This window comes from Mus musculus, chromosome 12, assembly GCF_000001635.26.
Source record: "Mus musculus strain C57BL/6J chromosome 12, GRCm38.p6 C57BL/6J".
Classification (NCBI taxonomy): Eukaryota; Metazoa; Chordata; class Mammalia; order Rodentia; family Muridae; genus Mus; species Mus musculus.
The window spans coordinates 5,879,076-5,892,389 of NC_000078.6; the positions used below are offsets into that span (position 1 = coordinate 5,879,076).

The 13,314-nt window shown below is 38.2% G+C and overlaps 1 long non-coding RNA gene across 1 annotated transcript in view; it reads left to right on the forward strand.

Moving 5' to 3' along the window:
• Gm9548 overlaps positions 1-13,314 on the forward strand; it is a 244,998-nt gene that overhangs the window by 138,526 nt on the left and 93,158 nt on the right. The window contains exon 3 of the long non-coding RNA XR_872462.2: positions 6,497-6,632. This is a non-coding gene — a long non-coding RNA (predicted gene 9548). The remainder of the gene's footprint in view (positions 1-6,496; positions 6,633-13,314) is intronic.

Here is a 13,314-nt window from a genome sequence, read left to right on the forward strand (position 1 = left end):
AGATCCATCACAATCAGTGGTACTTTCTGAGCCTTCAGAACCTGAGGGGTCTCTCTGCCTCCTACGTATACCCCAAGTAAGCCCGAGGTTTGTCTGAGACTGTAGACATGTGATTTCTGAGAAACAGCAAACGTTCCAAAGGGTTGGCATGTTGTCCTGACTAGATTATGTACATATTAAGACCTATTTGCAAACATTATAGAAAAGCTAAATTGAATTAATTTTTAGTTTTGTTTTTAGTTGAAACACTGAATAAAAACTACTTAAATGTCTCACTTGCTGAGAAAAAAATCAATGGTTTAAAATTAATTTCATATTTTAAACTTACTGTTAACTCAATAAAGCCTTTTGGGCTTTTTAAGCTAATTGTCTTTGAACTCATTTTAAATTTAAAAGCCTTTATAATTTTGATAATATTTTATACTATCCTTACTAAAGTAGTTCACATCACAAATGTGGAAGAATATAGAAATAATTAGCAAATCCCAACTGTATAAATGATGTATATATTTTTGAAATATTTCTATTATTTTTGCAGAATTGTGTGAATTATATTATCCAACTTTGGATTAAGGAAATTGTATGTGCATTTGAATATATGTGGATGCACATAAATGAAAATTTGCATAATCATGGACAAGTTGAAAGTCTGTGTGTTAGAATATTATCTCTAAGAGAAAGAGAACATGGGAGATTTTCTATAATTTTAAAATTACTATTTTAATTTCATCATAACTAATATATACAATATCTATTTATCTATCTATCTATCTATCTATCTATCTATTTATATATTTGATAAGTAATTTAAAAGCCTGGGAATGCAAATGTGTGAATGAGAATTCTACTAGGCATCATTGTCACATTAGCAACAATTTCAATACTGTAGCAGTAATTCCTAAAAGTTCATAATATTTTGCCTCATAATTTTTAATTTTTCAAATTTTAATTTTAATTTCAACAAAGATACATGTTCTTAGGGAAACATTTTCTAAATGTCTATCTCTCATACATAGATGAACACATCGCAAAAAGTTTAATGAAAAAATATTTTTACACCTTTTACCATTTATATGCTAATACAAAAGGTACAAGAGTGGTACACAATGAAATGAAGTTTATATTGTTTTTCCCCATCCCACATTTCTTTTAACTATTTCTTTTTTTATTGGATATTTTATGTATTTACATTTCAAATGTTATCCCCTTTCCTGAATTTCCCTCTGTAACCCCCTATCCCATCTGCCCTACCCCTGCTTCTATGAGGGTGTTCCCCCACCCACCCATCCACCCACTCTCACCTCCCCTCCCTAGCATTCCTCTACACTGGGGAATTGAGCCTTCACAGGACCAAGGGCCTCTCCTCCCATTGACGACAGACAAGGCCATCCTCTGCTACATATGCAGCTAGAGCCATGGGTCCCTCCATGTGTACTCTGTGGTTGGTGATTTAGTCCCTTGGAGCTTTGGGGGTCTGGATGGCTGATATTGTTGTTCTTCCTATGGGGTTGAAAATTCCTTTACCTCCTTCAGTCCTTTCTCTAGCTCCTCCATTGGGGACCCTGTGCTCAGCCCAGTGGTTGGCTGGGAGCATCTGCATCAGTATTTGTCAGGTTCTGGTAGAGCCTCTCAGGGGACGGTTATATCAGGCTCCTGTCAGCAAGCACTTCTTGGCATTCACAATTTGATGTCTCTATGGGATGGATTCCCAGGTAGGGCAGTCTCTGGATGGCCTTCCCTTCAGTCTCTGCTCCACACTTTGTCCCTGTATTTCCTTTAGACAGGAGTCATTCTGGGTTAAAATTTTGGAGATGAGGGGGTGGCCCCATCCCCCAACTAGGGGTATTACCTAACCTCAGGATATTGTCTTTACAGGTTCTCCCTCCCCTTTGTTGGGCATTTCAGCTAATCTCATCCCTGTTGGGTCCTGGGAGCCTCTTGCTTTCCTGACATCTGGAACTTCCTGGTGGCTGCACCCAGTTCTCCATCCCCCATTGCTACACACCTCTGTTCAAATTTGTGACCCTCTATACATCATCCCTGTCTCCTCACTTTCCTGATCCTGCCCCCCTCTTCCCCTCACCCTCCTCTCTTCCTCCTAAGTCCCTCCTACCCTCTACCTCCTGTGAGTATTTTGTTCCCCCTTCTATGAAGGTCTAAAGCATCCACATTTTGGTCTTCCTTCTTCCTGAGCTTTATTGTTTTCCAGCCTTTTACTCTGAGGTAGTGTCTGTCTTTGTTACTGAAGTGTGTCTCCTGTATGCAGCAAAATTTCTAAGTTCATGCATTTTAGGAATAGTTGGAGTATAATTTAGAAATCTAAAACATCACCGGTGTTTTGCTTGATATTTGAGAAATTTATGTTACCACTTCCTTACCTCAATTTTGGATCATGTTGTAGCTTTTTCACTGTTGGTTTCTTTATTAGTTGCATTCCCCATTTGCTGCGACAAAATGTCAGACAAATCAATGAAGGAAGGATTTATTTGGCTTACAATTTAAGAATACTGGTCCATCAGTACTGGAAAATCATGGTAGCAGGCATAGTCTTGATACATCTGGTCTTGTTGACTCTTCCATCAGATGTGGAATGAGTTGGATGCTGAGGCTCCGCTTGCATTTGCCTTTTCATCCAGTCTAGGACCCCAAATCCTGGAATGGTGCTATACACATTCAGGGTATGTCTTTCCACCTCAACTAACCTAATCTCAAAACGGTCACACAGACATAGCTAGAAGCTCTTCTCCTAGGCCATTCTAGATCCTGTCTACTTGATGACTAATAGTGAGCCTGATTACTTTTCTGGTTTTGAAATTACATTAAAAATTTTCTGTTATACCTCTTATTCCTTTGCTCTGTGTCTTTAGGTTCAGAGTTAACAAGTGTTTATGGATCCCCATTTTGTATATTTTTTGCATTTGATTTGCAATGTTAATAGATATAAGGACTGTAGCTCATTCAGTGACCTAATTCTACTTGGAAGAACAGCTACTGGCTCTATTGTGTAGACAGCAGACTATGTGTCCTTTGACTTTCCTCAGGGAAAAGAAGGTCTGTTTACCCAAAATATAACACTGAAGACAGACCAAAGAATTGACTCCCCTCATCTGTACTGATTAATCAATGAGTTTATTGAGCTGCTAATAAGAGTATTCATGAGGTCTTACAGGGGCGTACATGACTTAATAGTAACTGAATTACTACCCACTGCAGACTGGGTGAAGACTTTCAAAAATGTATTGCTGGAATATTTTGCACAAACTACAGGCATTTTGCCTGATTGAAAAAAAAAATCTCCTTTTCTTGGCATTTGTTTACTGCTTTTATAGCCTTGGGAAGGGGCCTTGTGAATCCTGTAGAAATTCACTTTCCATAGACTTATAAGTTTTGTTTACTTTCAATGTCCTGTCGTAGTGTTCTACTGCTTTAGTGAAAACTATGAATAGAGAAACTCTTATAAAGGAAGAGTTTTTAAGAGTCATAGTTGGGACTAGTTTATAGTTTCAGAGGTTTAGTCCATTATCATCATCATGGGCAACATAGTGGCAGCAGGCAGACATAGTGCTGGAAATGTAGCTGAGAGTTATACATTCAGATCCACAGGCAGCAGGAAGAGAGGGACATAGTCTGACTGGAGCTTTTGAAACCCTAAAGCCCACTACCAGTGATACTCTTCCTCCAAGAAGGCCACACCCATTTTAACAAGGGCACACCTAACCCCTCTTAAGTAGGGCTACTTCCTAATCACCAAACATTCAAATACCTGAGCCTCTGTGGGAGGGGGTTGTAACTATTCAAATCACCACAGTCCCCTAAGATTTCCTTTCCATTCATGTGGGGGATGTTTCATTTGGAGGAAAATTGCTCTCAACACAATATAAATCCCACAGAAAGATAGGGATGTGGGAGGAAATGCAAAGGAAGGCCTTTGATTTTAAACATATATTTTACATATATTCTTCCACTGTGTTCATGTATTTAAGATGCAAAAGTGACTTCTTTTAGTGTGTGGGCACTGTGATGCCATTAAGGCTATGACTAAACAGTGTATTCATCCTCTTGTATAGACAGGTTCATGAGACTAAAGGAAGTTCAGGCAGAAGATCTGACATCAGGGGCTTTTATCTATTCTATGAATTAAGTACAGTCTCCAGATGGGGAAAGGTTAGCAAGCCAAGAATTGGGTTTTCTGGAAGTAACTTTTCAGAAGCATTACCTCAATGGCCCTTCCTGTCAACTTGGGGTCAGACAAAATAGCAGACTTTACAGAAAGAATGGAGTTTCCAGCAAACTACAGGCAGAGTGACAGGGAGGATTGAGGAAGATCCAGAAAGAGCAATGTTGGGCACCCATTGCTTTGTAGAATTAATCCTTGGATCCCACACTTTTCAAACAACTTTAAGTGTCCGTTGTTTAATGGTCTTCCCATCAGTTAACCCCAACCCAGCTGTTTTCAGCCTGCAAAACAACTCAACATCACTGGTGCTCAGGCTCTGAAACACCAAGAACACCCTCAGCTGTTTTCAGCATATTCAACTTCCTTCACCATCATTAGGTACCCACTGCTAGAACTATGTCTGCTCTTCTGGAAAAATCCCAGGATTTTTTTTTTAATGATTTTTACCTCTTATCAGTTGCTGCTGTTTTACTATCTCATTTCCCTGCCTCTTTCATTTTAAGTGACTCATCTTTTTCAAGCCTTTCTAAAACATTCCACTCAGTGTACATAAAAACAACTCTCTTTTCATGTTCATCTTTCATTGGTTTATGTGACACTTAATTTAATTACATAATTGCAACAGCATATCCAACTGGCATAAATAGGTTTGGGTACAACCACACCTGACACAGTTGAGCATCCAGCTCAACTGGTAGAAGCTGCAGTGTTAGTATATATCAGAAATTAGCCAACTGGCAGACAGCTTCAACCTGCTGTGTCTTGAGTCAATATGATTTACCAAAGTCATAGAGAATGTTCATTTTTAAAAAGTAGCTTGCTAAGGGGAGAATAGAACAGAGAGTATGCTTCAATGCATGCCACAAAGAGTTGCCTCATAGTCCTCATGGCTTCTCCCATTATCTCTGGGAGCCCAGTCTTGCTTAATCTATAAGGCAAGGAACTTTGTAGAATTGCTATGTACAGGGAAGCGTATGCAGCTGGTTAAGGCCACGGATATTTGGCAACTGTTTTTTCAAGATTTAGAATTCATAGAAGGACCACTAAATTGTGGCCTGAGCAGATTTGTATTTGTAGTTACAGCTCCTAGGTTTCCATCTAGGATCGACTGGAAGATGGGCCTCTGGACTGTTGTTTGGATGATTATCTTTGTTAGGTTAGTTGGGATGGAAGGCCCATCCATTGTGGGTAATATCCTAGGCTGTATCAAAAGGTAAAAGTGAGATAAGTACAAACATTTATTATGCTGTTCTTGACTGCAGATGCGATGTGACTAGCTATCCCAAACCCCTTCCACGCTGACTTTCCTGCAATGATGGCTATAATATTTAAAGTTTGAGCCAAGTAAACCCTTCATTCCTCAATTGCTTTGCCAGGACATTTTATCACAGCAACATAAAAGTACCTGAAATAGTACCCTAGGAGAATTAATTCTGTACCCTAATCCCTGTAACCTATGGAAACCTCAGGTTCCATGGCAAAGGGGAATTGAGGTGGCAGATGAGGTTAATGTTCCTGAGTAACAGTCCTTAAAATTGGGAGATTATCCTGGTGCAAATAGGAAGAATTCTTCAGGAAGCAGCATAAGAAAGTGACTCAAGAATTTGTGACCAAGTGTGGGGTAGCTCTATATGACAAGGACTCAACCCTTCTTTGATAACCCTGATAATGGAGGAAGGCCACCATCCTTTATAAGCTTGCAAAGGCAAGAAGGAAAATGGATTTTACCCAAAGCTTCCAGAAAATAGATAGCCTTTAATTTTAGCCTAAAGAGATATTTTCCAAAGTTCTGACCCACCCCCCCGCCAGCTATAAAATAAGTTTGTGGTTTTTAAAACCCTAAATTTGTGTTTACTTTTATAGTTGCAATAGGAAACTAGCATTGCCTTTCTTCTGCCCCTAAAATCCTCTCTCCTAAAAAAGAAAATTACATTCGGAGGATTTATTTAACCTAATCTCCAACTTTTGCAACTCCGATACCCACAGTATTTAAATACAGCTCCAGAGCTGCTGGGAGAGATATAACAGAAGAAACTGCTTCACAGCTGCATGTGTAAATGCTGGAACTATCCAAGGGAGGCTTGAAACAGTGATTCTAACCTCGATGACCAAAACCAAGAAATAGGATTGATTCAGAACTCTACTATGCTTGATAAGCCAAAGATCTGGGTGACCCCACTTTGGAGTTTAGGGTTCCATTAAGGGCTCCACATTCCTCCTCTTCATGACTTGCTTGGCTAATTCAGTAGCAAGAGTGGCCTTTGGATGAGAATTGGCACCTTTTATCTTTCTGCCCATCTCTTCCTCTTCCTGTTGTAGGATGAAGGCTGCAGTGAGAAGAAACGCTGAGGACACTTCTGTTATTGAATTATAAGGAGCCATGCAGACCATCTGTAGGACCAGGGGAAAGAATATATATTTAAGAAACAGGTTTAAAACCTGATGTTAGAGGAAGGTAAGTCATGTTAAAAAATTAGATATTTACTTTATTTCCATTTCAAATGTTGCCCCCTTCCCTGGTTACCCCTCTGAAAAACCCCTCTGCTTCCTGGCCCTGTCGTTCCCATACACTGGGGCATAGAACCTTCATAGGATCAAGGGCATCTCCTCCCATTGAAGATCGGCTAGGTCATCCATCCTCTGCTACATATGCAGTGAGAGCCATGAGTCCCACCATGTGTAGTCTTCTGTTGGCGATTTAGCCCCTGGGAGCTCTGGGGGTACTGGTTGGTTAATATTGTTGTTCCTCCTATGAGGCTGCTAACCCCTTCAGCCCATTGGGTCCTTTCTCTAGCTCCTTCATTGGGGACTCTGTGCTCAGTCCAATGGTAGGCTGCGAGGATCCACCTCTGTATTTTTCAGGCACTGGTGGAGCCTCTCTGGGGACAGCTGTATCAGGCTTCTGTCAGTAAGCACTTGTTGGCATCTACAAAGTGTCTGGGTTTAGTGGTTGTTTATGGGACGGATCCCCAGGTTGGGCAGTTTCGGAATGGTCATACCTTGAGTCTCTGCTCTGAACTTTGTCTCTGTAACTCTTTCCATCGGTATTTTGTTCCCCATTCTAAGAAGGATCGAAGTATCCACAATTTGGTCCTCCTTCTTCTTTATTTTCATGTGGTTTGTAAATTGTAATACCTTGGGGGGTATTCTGAGATTCTGGGCTAATATCCACTTATCAGTGAGTGCATACAATGTGTGTTCTTTTGTGATTGGGTACCTCACTCAGGATGGTATTTTCTAGTTCCATCCATTTGCTTAAGAATTTCATAAATTCATTGTTTTTAATAGCTGCGTAGTACTCCGTTGTGTAAATGTACCACATTTTCTTCATCCATTCATCTGTTGAGAGCCATCTGAGTTCGTTCCAGCTCCTGGCTATTGTAAATAAGGCGGTGATGAACATTAGTGGAACATGTCTTAAAAGCCAGTATAGAGATGAGATACACATTCAGAGAAATATCTTAGTGGGGTGGGGGTGGTGAAGATGATTGAGTTCCAAAGCCATTCCCAACATGTCCAATCTGGGTTGCAGAGGAAGGGCTTTGCTCTAGGCTCAGGTGTCCAGGTGGTTTAGTGGAACAGGAACATGATAATGAGAAACAGAAAATGGTTAATGTTGTGCGGTGGTGGTGGTGAGAAAATAGATTTGTTCTACGTGTTCCATGCTAATCAGGAGGAACGACAGTACAGATTCCCTCATGGAATATATTCTGATTCTGAAACCTAGGTAAAAAGATTCTCCTCAAATTATAGCAACTCTCCAATAGAAAACATAGATGTAAGATTACCAACAGTGGAAATTCTCAAGCTCTTGAGAACAGTAGGGCATTATTTTTTTTTTTGAGATATTAAGAATTTCAGATGGGAGATGAATCTACCTGGGGTGTGGCTTGGAACAAGAGTCCAACCTGAAATTTAATTTTCTTGTATGAAGAGAAAGTGGCCCTGCTGAATACCCTCAATTTTAAGAATAAAATAAGATGTCCTTCTTTGTAAACTAAAAATAAATCATCATTAATATTTTCTCAACTAGTAAAGCTGACTCAAGTGTACAATTCACTAGTAAAGCTTTGTGATATTTTATGGGGAAAAGAAGGAATTGATTCCTTTGACCTGTAACCTTATTTAATTATCTCATATCTGTTCTCTTAGTTTTGTCCAAATTTCATGTTTTCACTTTCTTCCATACATTCATCTATCTGTGTCATGGTGGCATATATACCCCCATTGTTTTATTCAAATAATTCTGGACAAGGTCACCAATAATCTAGTATCAGCTATTTAATAATATTAACAGTAATAACATTAATGGTGGTACCAGCTAATGTTTCTTGAAGTTTAATTATACTGGGCAAGGTTCTTTTTGATTTACATGTATTAATTAATTTATGTCTATGAGTAAGGTACTATTATCACCAAATTAGCAATAAGGAAACTAGCTCGGAAAACATGTCCCTTGTCTTAGTGATAAGAAGTGGTAGAGCAAGAATGAACACCCCATAGTCTGCTGTTAATCTCAATTTTAGCTGGCCAGGGTGCTTTCCTATCTTCTCTCAATGTTGTCTTCTGCTAAAAATGGACTTCTGTCTTCTGCAGGCAATCTCTGGTCATTGAAAAGTCATTGAAAAGACTTGTATATGCTTATGGAAAGGCAATATAGATGTCAGATATGACGAGGAAGAGGAAGGAGAAAGATATCCTAGCTTGTGACATGGAGGGATCTAAGGACCGAGAGATTTTTTTTTCTGAAAGGCCAAAAGCTGTGAGTGATAAGTGTAAATGGATTTCAAAGGAATGTGTAACACAGGAAAGCATAAATACGACATTGATATGAGGGTCAATTCATGGGGTTTATCACTATCCCATAACTTAGGTTTTTGAATGTGTATTGCACTTCTGTGTTGGCTTTCAAGAACATTACATCCTCCCTTCTGTTAGTCCTCTATCTAGAAAAGATGTCAAATAAAATGTAACATAGGAAGAAATGTATATGACAATAGAGGCCTAATTCCTTTTGATCTGAATCTCAGAAAAACTTAAGAGACTAGTTGGACCCTCTTGAGTCATAGTAGACTGAGACTTTCTACTTTATATTATTAACATATATTAAATATATAAAATAATGGGTTTTATTGTTACATTTTCATGAGTGCATTTAATGAATGCGTGTCTAGAAGTTACTATCTCACAGCAGGTATCCTGGCCCTCTGGCTCTTTGCTCTCACTTCTATGATGTTCCATGACAATGACCTGTCTTTCAGGCATCCTCAGTGGCAAAACAGTGGCACTTTTATCTTTGGGTTATCAACAGTTATCTAACTGGACTTCAGAACCATCTAATTGAAGGGAATTCATTTCTGGTACAATAAATCTAGCCAGACTACTAGAGGTTGAAGCGGTCATAGGCACTAGAGGAGAATGTATTACAGTCATTTCCATACATCAGTCATAATTCCTATATTTTTCATCCTTATATCCACAGACAAGTGTAGTTTCACCCTTCACCAGAGAAACTTCTTTGTGCAACAAATGGAAAATACTACAGAGATCCACAACTGGTTAAAACATAGAGAATAACTTGATACATCTACACTATAATTCATATAATTAATATTTGAGTTCTTTATATATTACTATCCTATTGGATAGCACAGATTGTCTCCCATTCTTCATGTGTCTCCCCTCTCTGTCCTTTATTTCTCTTAATATACAGAAATGTTTAAATTTTATCCAATCCTATTTATTGAATCTTGATTCTTAATTCTTTTTCTTGGGCCACTGAATTTATTCAGAAAATCCTTACCTTATCTGCATCTAGAAAGACTTTACTTGCTATTTCTACCAGTAATTTCAAAGTTACAGGTCTAGTTTTCATTGTTGCATATATATTTGTGTGGAGATGTATACATATTTGTTCCATATGTATAGGTATGTGTGTGTGTGTGTATTGTGTGTCTCTTTCTATTTGTTTACTGAAGCAAGGATTCTCACTTGACCACACAGTTTGACAGGTCCTGCTTGTTCTGGGGATTCTGTTTGCCTCCTGAGTTGTGAAAACAGGTGGGTTGCTGCCATTCCTGCCCAGAATTTACACGGGTACTGGACATGAAAACTATCTTATTCTTGTTTGACAAATACTTTACCCATCCTAACCCCAATGTTTCAGAACATGGACCCATTTTAAGATATTTTTATATAGAAGGATAAGTAAATATATAGATTTATTACTCTGCATGCAGCTCTTCATGTCTTCTAGCACTATTTGTTAGTAACTTTGTAGGGAGTCCTATTATAGTTTTTTATTAAAGTCCTATGGATGTCTTTGTGTGAGTTTACTTCTGAGTCATTTACTCTATTCCATTTTTTATGCTAAAAATGTCATGCTTTTTTTCACAGTATCCTTATTTTATGATTTGAAATCAGGTCTTGTGATAGCATCTACATCAGTTTTTACTATGGTTGGTCATATCCATATGAACTCTAGGATTGTGTTTCTTATGAATAATTTTGTAGGGGTTTTGAGCAGGATTTCACTCAATTTATGTTTTGTCTTTAGTAATATGATAATTTAACAATATTAATGTTGTCTACTTGTGAAGACAGTAGCTATATTCATCTTCTAGTGTCTTCAAGTTTCAATGGAAATTTTTTTTACATCATTGGTTAGGTTATAAAATACTAAGTATTTTTATATTTTTCACCTATTGTAAGTAGTATGGTTTTATTGGTTCCTTTCTTAGTTTATTAAAGAGCTACTGGATTTTAATGTTGATTTCCTATTTGCTAGTTTGCTGAATTTGGTTGTCAAGTCTTAACTCTTTGTGTGGAATCTTAAGGGGTCTATTATGTATAGAATGATATTGGCAAATAAGGATAATTTGACTTCTTCATTTCCCATTTGTATTTCTTTTATTTCTGTTTTTTGCCTCATCATTTTGGCTAAAATTCTAAATACTATATTGAATAAGAGTGGTGAATATTGATATCTCCTGAGTTCAAAGCTTTCTCATCTACTCTGACAATGGCTATAAGTTTCTCATATACATCTGACTATTATTATGTTGAAATATGATCCTTCTGTACTTAATTTTCCCAGGGCTTTTATTATGAAGTGAGGTTGAATTTCAAGTGTGTGTGTGTGTGTGTGTGTGTGTGTGTGTGTGTGTTTTAACTATTGATATAATTTGACATTTCTGTCCTAGGTTTTATTTATGTGCTGTAGTATAGCTATTGTTAGGTTGAACTATCCTTGTATCTCTGGAATTAATTTAATCTGATTTTGTCAATGTGTAATATATGTGTGAGCTTGTATGCACATGTGAGTGTGCTAGTGTGCTCACTTGTAGTGGCCAAAAGTTGATGTTGGATATCTTCTCTCATTGTTCATCCTATTTTTTGAGATAGTGTATTTTGCTGATTCTAGCATTTACTCTTGGGTCCTGAGAGTCTCTTGCTTTCCTGGTGTCTGGGACTTTCTATTGGCTCCCCCAGTTTCCCACTGCTACATATTTCTATTAATTTTTCTGACCCTCTGGACTTCTCTCTTGTTTCTTCCCATACCTGATCCTACCCCCTTCTCCCCCTCTCCCCTCTCCCTCCCAGAACCCTTCTTCCCTCTACCTCTCATGATTATTTTGTTCCCCCTTCTAAGCAGCATTGAAACTTCCACACTTTGGTCTTCCTTCTTATTAAACTTCATGTGGTCTGTGAGTTGTACCTTGGGTATTCTGAGCTTTTGGACTAATATCCACTTATCAGCGAGTGCATACCATTCATGCAGCTTTTATATTCTTTCTGCCCTTTTTTTTCCACCATGTTCTCTGAGCCTTATAGCGGGCAATGCAGGTGTCCCACTTAAGGCTGAGCATTCAACAGTGCAATTATTATGAGAGTTTTTATGTCTTTGTTTAACATAGAAATTGTTCAGTGTTTTCTTCTCTAGTTGTGCCATCCCATTTTGGTTTTAGGGCAATATTGGCTTCCTAGAAGGAGTTCCGAAGCATTCCTTTTTTTCATAGTTTATGGAGTGGTATGTTGAGCACTGGTTTTGTTGTTCTTTAAAAGAACATTGCTACAAAATTCAGCAAAGAATCCTTCTGGTCTTGTACTTATTTTTTATTGGGAAACTTTTGTTTTGTATCAGTTCATTTATTTTTATTTGTTTTGAAAAAAGAGTTTAATATAGCCAACACTGACCTTGGGGTATACATGTAGCAAAGTGGTCTTGAACATCTAGTTTTCTTGCCTCTAATCCTACATGTAGGGTTTACAGGCATGTGCCACAATATCTGACATGGCAGAATTATTATTATGACCTGAATATCGCTTGTTATTAGGAATTACTCAAACTCATGGTTCACTTTTTGGTAAGCCAAATATATTTAGGAATTTATTCTATTATTCTATTTCATTCAATTTATGGGGTAAATATAAGTTTATAAAACAATATCTTAATTATTATGAGGATTTCAGTGGTATCTATTATAATATGTCTTTTTTGACTCTTACTAACTTAGATTTCATATCTTGTTTAAGGTGCCTGTTCATTTATCTACTTTTAATCTTTTTAACGAGCCAACTCTTCTCTTAATTGGTCACATCTTTTTTTTTTTTTTTTTTTTTTTTTTATTTATTTTCTTATTTTTTTCTTTTTTCTACCCCCACCCCATAGCCCTCCCAATGCAGTGCGGAAAGTCAGTGGGTAATTGGGTCCAGATTGGAGGTGTTTAAATATTCATGAGGCTGGCAGGGGACTGGGAGGGGGTGACTGTCTAGAAATGGGGGTAGGGGCTACGGGAAGTGATTAGTCACTGGAAGCTAGCAAACAATTCTGAGAAAGGGACCCAGGGAGAAGGAAGAAAAAGATTGGGTGGGGAGTGGAGGAAAGAGGAGAAGGAAGGAAGGAAAAGGAAAAGGAGAGAGGAAGGAAAGAGGAGGAAGGGACGAGAGGGAGAGAGAGGGGGAGAGAGGGAGAGAGAGAGAGAGAGAGAGAGAGAGAGAGAGAGAGAGAGAGAGCAATTGGTCACATCTTATATTGTTATTTCAGATCTACTCATTAATTTCAGCTCCATTTAAAAAAAATGTTTCTTTTGCTTGTTTAGAGTTTGACCCCCACCCCCCACCCCCCACCCCAAGGC